This window comes from Manis pentadactyla, chromosome 4 (genome assembly GCF_030020395.1).
Source record: "Manis pentadactyla isolate mManPen7 chromosome 4, mManPen7.hap1, whole genome shotgun sequence".
NCBI lineage: Eukaryota > Metazoa > Chordata > Mammalia > Pholidota > Manidae > Manis > Manis pentadactyla.
In genome coordinates this window covers 59,425,754-59,443,536 of record NC_080022.1, presented here as the reverse complement: position 1 = coordinate 59,443,536, position 17,783 = coordinate 59,425,754, and positions in this window count along the sequence as shown.

Below are 17,783 nucleotides of genomic sequence, written 5' to 3'. Positions count from 1 at the left end.
TAAATTATAAATCTGAATAGGTCACCACTTGATAAAAATGCACAGTAAAATAAAGAGTCAGATCTTCTGTAACTGTCAGGTATAAGCTTTTGGTGACACTTCCAAAAATAAAATCCCAAAAGCCTTGAGAATTTAACTCTTTATTTCAAGCTTCTAGAAAAAATGAAAAATGGTTTTCAAAAGCAAATAAAAATAAAATTTCATTTTAAAGGGTCTCAGTATTTCATAAATCCATGATGTTAGTATATTCTCATGTCATACTCTATCAGGCTTTATTGCAAAAAACAGAAACAGAGTAGCTAACTTGAGCAGAAAAGAATTCACTGGAAGAATATTGATTAATTCTCAGAATTATGGAAAACCTAAAGAACAGGGTGACCCCAAGATAGGAACTACAACCAAAAGTGCAGTCAATAGATAGCCAAACACACCATAAAGTCATGCCACAGGTAAGGACACCACCCCCAGGGACATCTGTCACCTCCATTGGAAGCTCAGCTCTAGTGCTACTATCCTGAGTAATATGTAACAGTTCCCACATCTGCCTCACTTCCCCTAAATCCAAAGTCCTGAGAAGTTGGCCAAACCTAAGTTGATACACTCAAGAACTAAGCTGCCAGATGCAGGAAATATTTACACTGGTGAGTTTTAAAAGCAAGAGAAGTGTTTCCACTGAAATCCACTCATGGAGACATTTCCAAAGAGCTATGCAGATACTGGCTAGCCATGACACATGCCTGTTGGCTGGTGAGTTTGGAAAAAATTTGTATGTGGAAAGCCATTATACATTTCCTGTCATGCTAAATTACTGACTAAATATTTAGTAAATATTCTCTTAACTATACTCTGATAAAAAGATCTGACTATGGACTTCATATTTAGATTCTTCTACACCAAGATTCTTTGGCTGCTCAGTCAAATGAATAGTTGAATAATTCATCAGAATTTTATATTTTATTTGATGTAGTCTTGAAAAGTATAGTGGAGTTGTTAAAAATTCTGAACTTAATATTTCATAAGTACTGAAAATTCAATTTGTCAAGGTAGATTCAGATTTTAGATAGATGACAGACAGATAGATTTGGACATATTTTCTCAAGGTGGACATTCCCTAGCAGGGGAAAAATGAATCCCCTAGTAGGAGACATTTCTTAATAGGGGAAAAATTTCTTAGCTTAGAGTTTACTTTTTAAAAACAACAATCAAAACAGAAAAAATGTCTCTCTCACTCAAAATATTTGTTAATGTTATTTAAAGTAGAATTGCCATATTAGTTTGAACCTATACACTTCTTGCAACGCGTAGTTCCAGTAAGGAGTTTCTTAGGATTATCCCTAAAGATTATTCTTAGGATTATTCTATGATAATTATTTGTTTAAAGGATGGAAAAGCATAAAAATTTTATATGCACATTTAATGTTTTGGTTTTAATAGGCATTTTCTTGTATTCTACTTCAATTCCTCAATCAGGATCATGTGTGTGAGCAAGAGATAAAAGAGTCATATTGACAATTAATATCAAAACTAACCACCCTTGGAAAAGAAGTTTCACAGAAGAGCCAGACCTCCAAATCAGATCAACTATCTTTTAAATTGAAATTATAGTGATGTTAGTTTGAGCACTGTTGAATGCTGATTATATAGAAATTTTTAAAAAATATGTGAACCAAATTCCAGATTTCTGTCTCAGAGGAAAAACTTTACCTACATTCTGTTATCTATGGAGATATCAAATTAATATTAAATAAATAACTTGAATAATGTTAAACTGAGAAAAAGAGTGTTTAAAAATTGGTAATCTGAAGTAAACAAGATCTATGAAAGCCATAATAATTAGTTGGATGGCACATTAATGACTGATTATTTTATAGGTCCGTTATTTCATAATAAAAGGGACAACACACGGCTATGTTCAGAGAAATAGGTGCTGTTATTTCTCTAAGGAACCAGGGTTTAGATCTTGAGAAAAGTGAATGAAGACCCTGTATTTACCTGTAATCCTTAACAATCAATAAATTTCTTCTTTGCTTTGCTCTACATCATTAAGACTGACTTAAAATGTGATATTCATTTATTCATTCATTCATTCATTCACCACATACATTTACAAAAACACTGTAGTGTTATGTAAGAATGAGGGACTCACAATGTAATTAGAGAGACAAACATAAATAAATGATTTTGACATATATATTGAAAATGTCTTTATGAAGTGTTTGGGGAGCAGAGAAGACACAGCGATGAACTGTATAAAGGAGGAAGAAAAGACTTCACTGAAAAGGTGACATTGAATCTTCATTTTGCAATATGACAATTTCATGCTGATTTTAAATTGCAATAAATGTTTGATAAATACCACTTGAGTGCTCATTTGGAGCAATGTATATCAAAATAGTGAAATTCATTTTAATTTATGGCCAAAAAATTACCACTTGTAGCCATCAAATATAAAGTTTATACTCACTGCCTCCAGCTATTTCTTTCTTCTCATCCCCATTGAATCCATTCAGACTTCTGCCCCCACATTGGTAAAACTCTTTGTCATCAATGATCTCCACAAGGCTAAGTCCAAATGTAATTTCTTTGTCCTCAGCTTACATGATTTGGTTAATGGATCACTTGCTTCTCCTTGAAATATTTTTAATATTTGGCTCCCATGAGAAGTTTGCCTCATTTTTCTTCTATCTTTCTGGCTACTCTTTTTCAGATTCTTTTGATGTTTCCTTTGTTTCATCCAAATACATAAATGTGAAGGTGTAGTCCTCACACTGCTTCTTTTCATGCTACAGTCAATTCCTAAATGATATCAGTTAATATTTCAATTTTAAGCAACATCTATATGCTATTCCATAACTATGTCATCAGCCTACAAGCCCACACTGAACTCAAGACTGTTACACCCCACACATACTCACATACTCTAGACTAGCTCCTCCTGCTGTTATCTCCACCTCAGCTGGTCTTCAGCTATTCAGGCTCAAAAATTTGAAGTTGACTTTGACTCTTCTCTTTGTCTCAGACTCCACATCTGGTCCATCATTAAATCCTGTTAACTCTAGCTTCAGAATACATCTAGACTGTGATGACTCTCATCACCTTCACTGACATGGTCTGAGCCACATCATCCCTTGCCCCTATTTGTGTAATAGCTTCCACTGGTCATCCTGATTCTAGTCTAGGCTTCTTCACTCCATTTTTAATATTTAAAAAACCTTCTCCTATTTCTCAGTGTCACTCTGAGTGGAACCAAAATTTTTGCTATGAATCACAAAGTCCTATATGATCCAATATCTCATTGGATCCCTGCAAGTCATCATCCCCTACAAGTCTTCCCCCATATTCATCAACTCTAGACTCACAAACCTCCTAACTGTTCCTCAGACATGCCAGGCATGCTTCACATCAGGTATTTGCACTTGCTTGTCCTTCTGCCTAGAATGAACTTCCGTGTGCATCAGCATAGAAAGGTTCATACTGTTCTATAGGTCTTTCCTAAAATTTCACCTTTTCAGTATGACAAATCAAAAACTCTGGAGACAGAGAGAGCTCTGAAATAAAAGGGTTTATTGAACATTTATGGATGGTAACCAGATTAAGGACTGAGTCCTGGGACAGGAAATTTCTGCTTCACCAGCAGCAAGGCCAGTTAAAAGAAACAACTTGTCTGCCAGACTCAGAAAAACAGGCACATATCTGAGGGGTCTCAAGGAAAGAAAATTCTTTAAATTCACATTGGCTACAGATAAGGAAGGCAGGCTAATGCAGAGCGGGGGAATATCTGGGAAAAGGTGGTTAGTCCATAGAGAGGCTGATGGATTGGTTGATGATGATCAGACACTGGTCATGCCCAAGGGAGATATGGTGGTCCTGGGAACCTTCTAGATGATTGTTGAACTGACTTTATCCAGGCGTGGAGTTTCTGGTTAGCCATGGCTCACAGCTATTGACTGATCACCTTCCCTTGTCTCTCTCTCATTCTCTGGCCCACATGTCACTTAATTTATGACATTTCAGAATTTTTATTTTGTCAAATGAAATCTTACTCTTTCTAAAATTGTAATTTCCTCCATCACAATTATTTATATCCTTCTTCTGTTTTAATTTTCCCTTTAGCACTTATAATTTACCCTTTATTCTTTATTTTCTGTCTTTTCCATCAGAGTATGTTTCTTGATGACAGAGATTTTTATGTTTTGTTCCTACTCTATCTCAAATATTTAGAAGCAGTGCTTGATGCACAATAAATATTCAATAAATATTTGTTAAATAAATAAACATACAACATAGGAATTTTGAATTATAAAAATCAGTACCAGTACTGAATATTTACTCACCTGTGCTCTGAGGGAGTTCCTTCCTAAAAAGGAAGTGTAAATATGTGTATTTCTCGCCAAATCAGAAGTTCTTTCTCCTGGGAGGAGGAAGGGAGCAATATATCAAAGCATAAATCCCTGTACCAAGGTCTTGACTGACTTCTTCCCAGGCCAGAATTTCAGCTGAAAAGTTGTGGTGCAAGTTATAAAGTTGAAATTTAACAGATACCATCATTCTTACCATGAAGGAACATGTTTCCCAACTTCTCTTCTGTTTTCCCTAAAAACTTACCTATTTTTACCCTTGTTCAAGACTCAATTATTTGTCTTGATCTTTCTTATTGGGATTAACCATTTCACTGAAGAATTTACTAATACGCAAATGGCAAACCTTGTAATATTGTGAATTCTGCAACCTCATGTTTCTTCCCAGAAATTCATACAAAATGTTTCCACTGAAATAGAGAAAATTAACTTGGTTTTCAGTGACAATAACAGAAATGTTATTGAAAACACATTAGTTGTTTAGTTGTTGAGATGGTAACATAATACAAAATTTTAACAATTTCAAACAGTCTCAATTAAAATCATCAGTAAACACTCCCCAACTTCAAGCTCTACTTCAAAGTCACAGTAATCAAGACAATTTGGTACTGGCACAAGAACAGAACAATAGACCAATGGAACAGACTAGAGAGCCCAGATATAAAACCAAGCATATATGGTCAATTAATATATGATAAAGGAGCTAAGGACATAAAATGGGGGAAATGACAGCCTCTTCAACAACTGGTGGTGGCAAAACTGGACAGATACATGGAAGAGAATGAAACTGAATTATTGTTTAACCCTTACACAAAAGTAAACTCGAAATGGATCAAAGACCTGAATGTAAGTCATGAAGCCATAAAACTCTTAGAAGACAGCATAGGCAAAAAGCTCCTGAATATAAACATGAGCAACTTCTTCCTGAATGCATCTCCTCGAGCAAGGGAAACAAAAATAAAAATGAACACATGGGACCACATCAAACTAAAAAGCTTCTGTATGGCAAGGGACACCATCAACAGAACAAAAAGGCATCCTACAGTATGGGAGGATATATTTGTAAATGACATATCTGACAAGGGTTAACATCCAAAATATATAAAGAACTCACATGCCTCAACACCCAAAAAGCAAATAATCCAATTAAAAAATGGATGGAGGACATGAAGAGACAATTCTCCAAAGAAGAAATTCAGATGGTCAACAGACACATGAAAAGAGGCTCCACATCACAAATCATCAGGGAAATGCAAATTAAAACCACAATTAGATATCACCTCACACCAGTAAGGATGGCCAGTATCGAAAAGACTAAGAACAAATGTTGGTGAGGATGTGGAGAAAGGGGAACCCTCCTACACCGCTGGTGGGAATGTAAGCTAGTTCAACCATTGTGGAAAGCAGTATGGAGGTTCCTCAAAAAACTAAAAATAGAAATACCATTTGGCCCAGGAATCCCACTCCTTGGAATTTACCCTAAGAATACAAGTTCTCAGAATCTTAAGACATATGCACCCCTATATTTACTGCAGCACTACTTATAATAGCCAAGATATGGAAACAACCTAAGTGTCCATAAGTAGATGAATGGATAAAGAAGATGTGGTACATATACACAATGGAATACTATTCAGTCATAAGAAAGAAACAAATCCTACCATTTGCAACAACATGGATGGAGCTGGAGGACATTATGTTCAGCAAAATAAGCCAGGCAGAGAAAGACAAGTGCCAAGTGATTTCCCTCATTTGTGGAGTATAACAATGGAGCAAAACTGAAGGAACAAAACAGAAGCAAACTCATAGACTCCAAGAAGGGGCTAGTGGTTACCAAAGGGGAGGGGTATGGGAGGGTAAGTGGGGAGGGAGGGAGAAGGGGATTGAGGGGTACTAAGTTTAGTATGCATGGTGTAGGGGGTCACAGGAAAGACAGTGTAACACAGAGAAGGCACATAGTGACTCTGTGGCATCTTACTACACTGATGGACAATGACTGCAATGGTGTATGGGTGGAGACTTGATAATATGAGTAAATGTAGTAACCACATTGTTTTTTCATGTGAAACGTTCAGAAGAGTGTATATCAATAATACCTTAGTAAAAAAAATAATCAGTAAACTGCTGAATTTCCTAATTTTAAAAAGTACTTAGTGAGTACTTTAAAAAGTTTTCAGTGAGACTTGTAAAAGCTATTTGGACTAGTATATTTTAGGTGTCCTAATTTATGTAATAGATGAATACCAATAATTTCAGCGGCCTGTCTCAGTTGAAATTTGTTTCTTATTTATGCAAAAGCCAGCATGGTTGACCTGAGGGGTACTCTCCTCCATGGAGGTATTCAAGAAACCAGGCTGATGTCATGAGTCATACTGCCTGCAACTCATCCCATTGGCTGCAAAAAAAAAAAAAGAAAAAGAAACCAGGCTGATGAAGCCTCTGCCATCGGCAAAATTTAAGCTATTTCAATTTTATTTCCTATTTTCACAAGTGTCATGGCTACCATTTTTCCATCCCTTTCAACTCCCAAGTTTCTGTACTTTCTTCTTTCCCTTTGATGTCTTGAGCCAGGCTTGGACGTAGGAATGCATCATTTGCACTCATAATCTGTGGACCAATGAAACGGACATTAGTCACGTGGATCCAGCCAACTTCCAGAAAGGGTTAGAAATGAGGTCTAGCTGTGGACTCAGCAGAAAGGAAAACTAGTTTGGTTAGGAACACATTTCTGCCATAAACTATTAAGTTTGAAGGATTATTATAATTTGGAGAGTGGATTTTTTGTTTTGTTTTAAGATTGCATGATAGAGAAGATGATGACAAGAAAGTCTCAGAACTTCCGTGAAATATGTAATGCTTATGAGAATTCCATTTTTGGAGGACTCTTGCTCTATCAATAGCTTCATTTCCAAAAGTGACATTTAAGAAACAAAGAGCATGATATTGAATAAAAACTCATTCTGCTCTTTCTTTTGCTTGGATTTAGAATCATGCATTTGCATGCTTCTTGTCTGTCGTTATTACACTCAGCTCACGAAAGGTGATTTTCACTGTTAATATACCCATACCAATCTTGGTAAATGTTCAAGACTCAGGAAAGTAGAAGAAGATGTGAACAGATTCTTATGAATTTTTAAGAAATTAACTAATAATTCATAATATCCCTGAGATCAACTCTGTGTCCTTACTGAGATGTTTAAGCATTAGAAAAAAAATGTTTCCTATGATAATGAGTTTTCCTTTGGTGGAAGTACAAAATTACTGAGTTATCTTTTGAATGTATGTATGAATCACTAGTGTGTGAAATTCTTTTCATGCGGAAGTTCCAGGAGAAATCTTAGGATAAGGATAGGGCTGAAGAGTCTTGGAGTTCATTGCATCAAGTTCCAGATAGGTTTTTCCATTTAAGTCCTACAGATTCTAGCTCCTAGCAGTGTTTTAGTTGAAAGGATGATACAGGACAGGGATAAAAATGTGAGTTTACTTGGAAACTTCACATACATGTAGCTTATTCCTTATAGCTAAAGATACAACCAGGAGCAGGAAGTAAAATATTACCAGCCTAACTATCTGCAAAATTCCTTGGTGGAGTTTTCCCAGGACAAATCCACAAGTAGTATTTGTCCATATCTCTTTAAAGGCATAACTTATACCATTACCTCTAATTTTATTCTCTAATTATTCTTTTAACCTTTTCATTATTAGTTTTAATCCTTAATAGATGATCTGTGCAAAACTAAAGCAACAGCTTCACTGTGAATCACCCTCAGGATTATTATCACCTTGTTATGGACTGAAAAATTGTGTCTCCATAAATTCATATTGAAAATTCTAATCCCCAATATGATGGTATTAGGAAGTGAAACTTTGGGGAGGTGATTAGGTCCTGAGAGTACAATCATCACGAATGAACCTAGTGGCCTATGAAAGAGACCTCAGAGAGCTCTCATGACCCTTCTGAGACATGAAGACGTTGCAAACAGCCCGTCTTCTATGAACTGGGAAGTGGCAATCATCAAACCCCAAGTCTGTCAGCCTCCAGAACTGTGAGAAATAAAACTTTTTTGTTTAAGCCATCCTATCTATGATAATTTGCCTAAGTGGACTAAGATACATCATGCTTTTGTCTGTGAATGTCTTCCCAAAGTTTTCATCTGTAATACAAGGAAATGCACTTTGTTATTGATGTGAAGACACAGTAGTTCTCATACTTCTGTCCTCAGGGACAGCATAAATTTTCTTTCTTAATTACTCAACGAACTGTATTTTCTTTTGATTTCCTCCAAATGATAACTCAGTATTCTTTATCATATATATTTAAAATCCACAAGAATCACATTTCCAATTCCCATCACCACATTACAAACTGGATAAAATCTTAAAGCATCTTAATTCAGTGATTTCCCTTGCTAAAATGTAAAAAAGAAAAACAATGAAGAGTTTTATTTCCTTTGACTAGCAGGGACTTAGGAAATGAGTTAGGATTTTTTTCTTTGAGTTATTAAAGCTTGGGTTCTACCATTCATTTAATTTCATCCTCATTATACATTTTATTTTCACTAGTTAACCATAGACTTCATGATTCTAAATATATAGTTCTGTCAGCCCAAGACATTTCCAATAAGCATTTTTTCTTCACCTTGTTAATGGCACAGAAAATCTGCAGAGAATTACACAAAGCCTATACTATTCATTCCATTTTTAGTTCATCCCTCCAAATTAATGGTTTCTATTAATTAGACAACAAAACTAGAAAGGGGAAAAATGGAGGGTGCAACATTTTTCATCTAAAGGTGCACTGCTGTAAGAGATGCTAAATAGTTGAGCCAGATTTTAATGAATTCTGAGACAGGTTTTAATTAGGGTTGACATATGAACTGAATAGTTAGTTTTACAGTACACTATACATGAAGGGTTCTTTTTAAAAGTGAAACCTGGAATTATTAAATGTAATTAGTGTTATAAGTGAAAAGATATGAATGGCACATTTCTGGTGCCAAGAGAATACTAATTCAGACCTCATTCCTGATAGTCTTCTAGCTCACAGTGACCACCATTTGCTCACTGTACCATATTTCACAAAAGTTAACATTTGGACATTGAATGGTAAACAAAAGGTAAAAGGACAATATTTCTCCTGTTATTTTACTGACAATTTTACTCTCAGTTGGTTTAATTTCTAGATCTATATGATTTTTGTATTTTGTGTAGTTCTTTAAAATAATCCACGTGTGCCTACCAACAAAATCAGCCTAAACTGAAAGATGGTGAAGAATTTCAGCAATCACACAGTTCAGGTAAACTTAACAGACAACAGTGTTGCAAATGGGAAAACTGTGCCAACTTTAGTAAGAGCACATGGCTTGCTAATTAGTTAACAAATAAATGACTCACTTGAAAGGAGAAATTTCTCTGGCCTACTGGACAATGAGGTAGAATTCCTGTAATTCCTTTGATTCGACACCAGTGAGACAGAATGAGGTTATTTTAAAATACTGCTCTACCTCACACTTTAAAAAGCATTCAAACAAAAACCCAAAAGAACTTCTAACTTTGCCTAATAATTTTAGTCACAGAAAATGGAAGTAGTCTTGTTCTTGAAGAAAAACATATTTTTAATTCAAAAAATCTAACAACTTGAACAATAACAGGCAAAAGTATATTTTTGAAAGACTAAAAGATCTTCCAGCAGACTTTATGATGGCGCCAAAAATGTGACCTAGAAGAGTTTCTAGTTAATAGAAAACTACAGATTGGATAAATATATCCAGAAACATCATCATCGACATCAGCATCATAATACGTATAATAATAGATGAAAGTATTATTGTGGAAATGCCATTTCTCAGGCTCTATTAAGAAAGAGGGATTCTGTCCTATTGAAACAAATGGTCTACACTGGGCTATGGTTAGGATTACTCCACATCAGATGTCAGTACATGTTATCTCTAAAGATTCAAACAGTAAACTTTCTAGGTAATATGATATGTTGCAACTATTCAACTCTGCCATTGCAGCATGGAAGCCTTATCCCATATATAAATGATTTGATATGACTGTGTTCCAGTAAAATTTGATTTATGGAATCTCAATTTATTTTGTATCATTTTCACATGTCATGAGATACTAGTCTTTGCTTGATTTTTTTCTAACCATTAAAAAATGTAAAAATCATTCTTAGTCTGTGGGCTGTTCAAAAACAGGTGGTAGCCTGGATTTGTCCCATGGGATATAGTTTTCCCAGGACAGGCCCATTTTGCATCTACTGACCTGGCATAATTATTAATAGCTCTCTCTTTCAAACCCAAAGTATTCTGTCATAGACAATAAACTATACGGACACCCCAGCTATGATGAAAACATATTAAAATAAAAAACCAACAAAGCTGCATATACCCAGCTTTACAACAGAAGTACATTATAAAAATATTTTATTTATAAATGTCAATAACTTGATATTATTAAATGTAAGTGCTTTTTGTTATCTGACTTAGTATACATTTGAGGTCATGACTGAGTAAAGAAAGTATTAAGCAGCTAAAGAAAGGACCCACAGTTTGAGAAAACTGTCTACAACAGATAATAATTAGGTTTGTCTAAGATGAGCTGAAAGAGTATTCAGAAAAACAAGAAGAAATCAAACATAAATTGAGCCAGACTTATATTTTTATGTTGATAGAATATTGTTCATGAGATGCCATGTCCTGACACAGGTCACACAGTCCTGTTTAATATCTGAAAACATCACTGCAAATGAGGTGAAATTTGACATGATATGCTAGGGAAAGGAAAAACAGGGCCTAAATTTTTTTTCATGAGTTAAAGACCAGAGTACTAGATACAAAACAGATAGATAACAGAAAGCAAGCCTTTTGGGAAGTCTCACACATCAAGAGTCTTTCCATTCCAAAACTGTATAATTAATCCAATACTGATTTTGCAATAATCAACATTATGTGTAAGAAATTCAGTGTTCTGCAATTATGTTGCTGGTTAGACACAAAGCACTATTGATTTTTCCATAGAAAGATTGCATTTGTCCCTAAAATGACCAGTAATGGCAACATAAACTTTAGGTTGACAGCCACAATTTCATCAGAAGGATGCACAATTCAAAGAATATATTTTATTTTCTCAGCTCAAAGGTTAATACGTACCATAGCAAATAACAGCACCACTTTGTACCCCATGAAGACAAGAAATAACAGCAATGCTTTAAGGAAAAGCATGCCATATGGCCTTGCAACCTATAATGAAAACTCACAGGCAACCCCATGAGGTATCATGATAATTCCATAATTTATCCTTTCTTACTTGTGTTTAGACCAGCACAAGTCTGTAAAGTGGTTTGCTAATAATAAGGAAAAAGAATTTCTGTCATTGCTTCTCTCCCACAGTCTTTTATTTTACTTATCTTTTTCTTCATTTAAACATCAGGCTCCATTGCTACATATCATATGGAGAGCAGAGTCTGAGGAGCCTAGGATAACCCAAGGTCATCATGGACCAAGGGAACTAAAAGCCAGATCTCCCTGGACAAGCCGCATTCCATTTGTTCTACGACTTGACCCTTTCCTGACTGCAAATTTACCCTATGTTTTAACGATCATTCCTTAACAATGGAATTAATCACATTTGCCTGCATAGAATTTTAGATGAAGAAAAGAAAGATAAAAACATAAACTGACAAATCAATTTTTGAAAAGTCAGTCTTCATGATAGATGAGAAAATGAGATATACAACCTGATCAAAAAGACTTGGGAAGAATGTGTAGAAACAAAGATAGTATTCAGGTAACTTATCCATAACTAAGAATAATTCACAATAAAATGACCATTTCCTTTATTTCAGATCATTCAGTACATTCTACTGAAGTGCCCAGATATTGGTATCTAATCCTACCAACAAATGTCTCCTTTCACCAACTTGTGCTGTGATGAATTGGCAGAGGACAAGCACTTGGAAAAGTGTTCACATTAGAAGCTAGTCTCAGAGAATCTCATTTCCTACCGAGATGCAGCATTACATGTTAAAAATATTTATGCCTGACATCAGAAAGAATACACTTATGGCATGACTTAAAGTGAATTTATATAAGCAAAAGTCTTTAAAAATTTTTATTGCATAAAAGTGAAAGCTAAATTCAACCTAAAAGTCAAAGTTTAATAAAATGAAATTTTCATAGTCTGTAACACACATATTTGGTTAATAAAATTTTAGAACATCTTAAATCTCTTGGTTGACTTTGAATATTTTTACGTACAATTTCCAATTAAAACCATGACTGTTTTTTTCTTGAAGATTAAAGGCTAAAAGTTTATTTTGGCTTGTAACAGACATGACAAAAATCTTTCTTTTTTGTTTTTGGACTTCTTTAATTGCAGGAAAAATTCATGATCTTTCAGTTTCTTGAACATGAATTTAGGTATCACATAACTCTAAGTTAAAACTATTATTTTGCCCATTTTGTAGATGGGGAATGCAAAGAGCATGCAAGTGAAATAACCCATCCATGAGCAATGGGTGGGATTCGGTATAAAACAAAGCAATCTGATCCAGAGCCAGTTCTTTTAACAATCATTCTATACTACTTTCCTGCATTTTTGGATTTAAATGCCATGCTTGCACATCTTAAAAATCCCGGGACATTAGAATAACTGATATGATTATCATATACCAGAGCATGAACCTTCTGTGTCAGACCTATGTATGAACTGTTATTTACACATAACTTATTGTATTTACTGCATCTGACAAACAGACAACAATCCCATTTAGGTATTTATTCCATGTAACTTCCTATTATTGAGAGCTGCCAGACAGTTTGTAAGTATCTGCAGCTCCTACAGCACCACCTCTCTTGAGGAATGCATTCATTACTTTCACAATCTATTGAGGTCAAAGCATTTCAGGAGAGTCACTTGTTCTTCTATCTGTTGAATCTATTGCTGGTATCAGGAAACTATTGTCTGAAACTTTATAAAAATGACAGGGTTACCACTTCAGCAATGCTGTCATTATGTGTGACTTTTCAGGTCAACATCTACAGAGAATACAAGCAACAAGGAACTTTCACTTACAAGATTTCAGGTTGCAGGAAGAATATAGTCCAGGAGGGTCACTGAGTTTCTATTTTAATATGAGTAACTTGAGATGGGAGAACTTGTATTTTAAGCTTTATTAAAGGATCAAATCTGAAAAGATTCTAAATTTAAAACCATAGTACAAATGTTCAACCTCCGAATCTCATTAACTCTCATCTAATCATGACCTTTAGTAGAAGTATAATTTTAAGGCAGAATATAGCATTAAAATATCATTCAAATAGTTCATTTATTTTTGTAGTCTCATTTTAATGCTATTTAAAAATTCAAGAAAACAGCCCTGCAAACACCTTGACTTTGGCCCAATGAGACCCATATCAGACTTCTGACCTCCAGAACTGTAAGAAAATTAATTTCCATTGTTTTAAGCCATTACACTTGTGATAACTTGATACAGTCACAATAGGAAACTAATATAACATCTAATTTCATTCCCTTCCTACTATCTTCTCTCTTACACACCTATATATAAAAAGAAAGGGAGAGAAAGAAAAGAGAGGAAAAACAGATAAATTACGGACTTTTTTATCTTGGAATAATGTTAATACATGTCCCTATTAAGTATATTTTAGGTTCCTACATCCACTTCTTTTGCTTCTGCCCAATATATGCAATCTTAAGAGAAGACTTTAAAAAATTAAACAGACTTTAAAAATTCAAGTTAATAAATGCTGTTTTTGGATTAACTAACTGTACAAATAGAGACCAGGGTGCAAATCAGTTTGAGCCTCCTGCAGGATGCTATTAAAGAAAAAAAATGTTGCTGTCATTTTCACTAGAATGAGATATAATTTTGTTTCTGTCTCCTCACTCAGTTTGTAATATGTAAGAACTGAGACACTATTGTATTTGAGTAATAACTTAATGCCTTACCTAAAAACACAGTACTGGGAAATTCTGATAAATTAAACCAATATCTATTAAAATAAAAGTTTAGGAAAAATGTTCCCATGTGATAATTACAAAATAAGATGTTGCTAGCAGTAAACTTTGTCTATTATATTATGAGGGCAATTAATGGTCCTGTTGAAATAATTTTATAGCTATAAAATGTAATTGCATTTTGTTAACCCACTGTGAACTTTTTCTCCAATGAAAAAATAAGTCTATGATGCTAGCTTCCCTGTTTTGCTTCTAGCCAAAGGGCTGGCTAATTCATAATTATGTTTGCTCATTTAAGAGACTTTTATTTCTTTACTAAATTTCAATTTCTATCAGGTGTCTTAAAACAGTAATGAATCTTGACAACATATGGCAAGTTTGTTTCATAATAATATGAGGTATAAAATGACAATAACATTAGTACAATTTACATAGCTTAATTTTCATATGTATTACTTTTGAGATGGACCTAGAGTAAGTTTCTTGTAACTTTCATGTATGCCATATTCATAAATAGACCAATTATCTCATTAGCATTTGTGAGGTTCCATTGCTAAATTATCATTTCAATAAAGTTTCAATGATCTTAAAAAACAAAATAACATATAGTTTATATAAACTAGAAGTATTACCACAAAGTTTAGCCTTAAACCTTCTATGGATTACTCTCTGCCTAATGTTTGTCTATGGTGCCCTATTTGGCAAACACATGTAAGTAACCAGTGGCCACAACCAGAGAAATGAAAGCCAAAATGTCTCTTTTTCTAGGGTTGAGCACTTGAAAAGGAGTTAGCTTGATAATAATAAGGCTCTAGAATTTTCAGTCTCCTTTTCTTCTAGTAATTATTCCAACCACTCTAGATAGATAGATAGAACATTTTCCTTTAAAATGATTAAATAGTATTGTAATAAAAGCTTTTTTTCTAAACATGGAAATATTTTGGCAGATGCTCATTCTCTTATGGGAGTCTTAATTTTTGAGATTATTGACCTTTAAGAACACCTTAAGCATTAAAACAATAAAAGACTACTACATGCTTATTAGAATGGCTAAAAACCAAAACACTGACAACATCAAATGCAAATGAGGATGTGGAGCAACAGGAACTCTCATTCATTATCATTCATTACTGATGGGAATGCAAAATGGTACAGCTGCTGTGGAATACAGTTTGGCAGTTTCATACAAAATTAAACATACCTTTAACATACAATTGAGCAATTGCACTTCTTGGTATTTACTCAAAGGAACTGAAAACTTATGGCTACACAAACACTTGCACACGGATGTTCATGGCACCTTTATTCATCATTGCCAAAACTTGGAAACAGCCAAGATTTCCTTCAGTAGATGAGTGGATAAATAAACTGTGCTACATCCAGATAATGGAATATTATTCAGTGTTAAAAATAAATAAATAACCTATTCAACATGGGAAGATATGGGGGACACAAATATATATTACCAAGTGAAAGAAGCCAATCTGAAGAGACTACATAATATATGATTTCAACTATTTGACATTCTGGAAAAGGTAAAACACTGTGGAGACAGTTTCAAATCTCAGTGGACCTACTTTGGTGGGAACCAAAAGCCACCACTAAAATAAAGCTGAATGATGGTGGGGGGGAAAAAAGAAAGAAACCTATGAAGACAGTAAAAGGATCAGTGGTTGCCAAGAGTTGGTAGAGAGGAATGAATCACAGAGTATAGAAGATATTTAAGGCAGTGAAACTATTCTGTATAATGCTATCATGGTGGATACATGTACCTTTGTCCAAATCCATAGCATGTACAATAGCAACAGTGAACCTTAAAGTAAACAATGGACATTGAGTGATATAGATGTGTCATTGTAAATTCATTAATTGTAATAAATGAACCACTGTGATGAAAGGTATTGATAATGGGAGAGGTTGTGGAAGTTTAGAGGGAGATGGAGTTTATAGGAACTCTGTTCTTTCTGTACAATTTTTCTGTGAATCTAAAACCAGTCTAAGAAATAAAGCTTATTAATTAAAAAAAGAATGCATTACACTGCTGTGGCTGTGGAGATGGAAGATGGCAACAGCAGACCTGGATTTCTGGACTGCTAGCCTAGTCTGAGCCACAGCGAGGGAAGCCTATGTTGATTGGCACCCATGATGAGCAGGGCTCAGCTTGCAGGTGGAAGGTTCTCACCTACTTGGTCAAGCAGCCCCTAATGGGAATGAGCATGCTGAACACCTTTCTGAAGTCCAACCAAAGACAGCATGAGAGACCCAAGTTCATTGCCTACTCCTATTTCTGCATTAGACTCAAGCCCTTTCCCTGGGGAGATGGTAGCCATACTCTGTTCCATAACCCCCCTGTGCATCAGCTTCCGACTGACAGTGAAAATGATCAGAGAGAGCCTGGACTACTACCAAGTCACTACAGGCTTCAGCACTGGATTGGACCATTACTCTGCTCATGCACCAGTAAAGTGTAATGGGACCTTAGGTGTTCTTTATTTGTATCAAATGATAACCTTTTCTTTGCTTGTAGCATGATATAGTTTATATAAAGAACTTACATATTTTTTAAATGTCTTGTAAATTCTAACTCACTTTTATTTTAATGAATGGTGCAGATCACTGATATTGTCCTTTGTTATACACCCTTATTTCTTTGGGGATCCTACATAAATTTTGATGATCTTCGAGATCATTTACTTAGTATATTAAACATGCCCACAACATAAAATTGTTAGATATATTCCAATTTAAAGAATGATAATTTTGTCATTATTTAGCTGTTATGGTTAATACCATAACGCCCCACCAAGGCATTTTTCTTTTCTGCTTAGAAGGTAGTATTTCAATAATTTGTCCTTTTATAACAAAGTTGGGTGCATTCCCTCAAGTCAACTCACATGGGAGCCAAAACAACATAATGTATTACTATAAGGAGTAATTTCCTGACATCACTATAAATGTAGGACATTAATGATTAATTTTATTCATTTTCATTCCGCCACAATGTTCTTTGAAGAAACATTTACCCAGTGCACACCCATGTCATTCAAGCAATTGTTAATTGTTTTGCTTCAAAACCAAATAATTCTATAGGATATCAAATAACTATAAACAAAGATAAATTTAAAAAATAATAAAATCAATTATCTGTCAAAGTAACTCTCATTAAACCACTATTAAAAACTATGCAATGACTAATTGCAAAACACATGCACACACACACTCAGTAGATTAAAGGAGAATTAGTATTTATTATAGTGCTCAGACTAAAAAGAATGCAAGGAAGAGAAGTTGAATATATGGCTACCTGGATTTTCAACGAGTCACTAAAAAAGTAAGTGAAATACATTGCTGAGGGCATTAACACTTTTGTGGCCATTACCCACCCTAATGATAATTTCAGGGCAGTATTTTAGCAGCAGACAAGAAATGTTCTTCTCA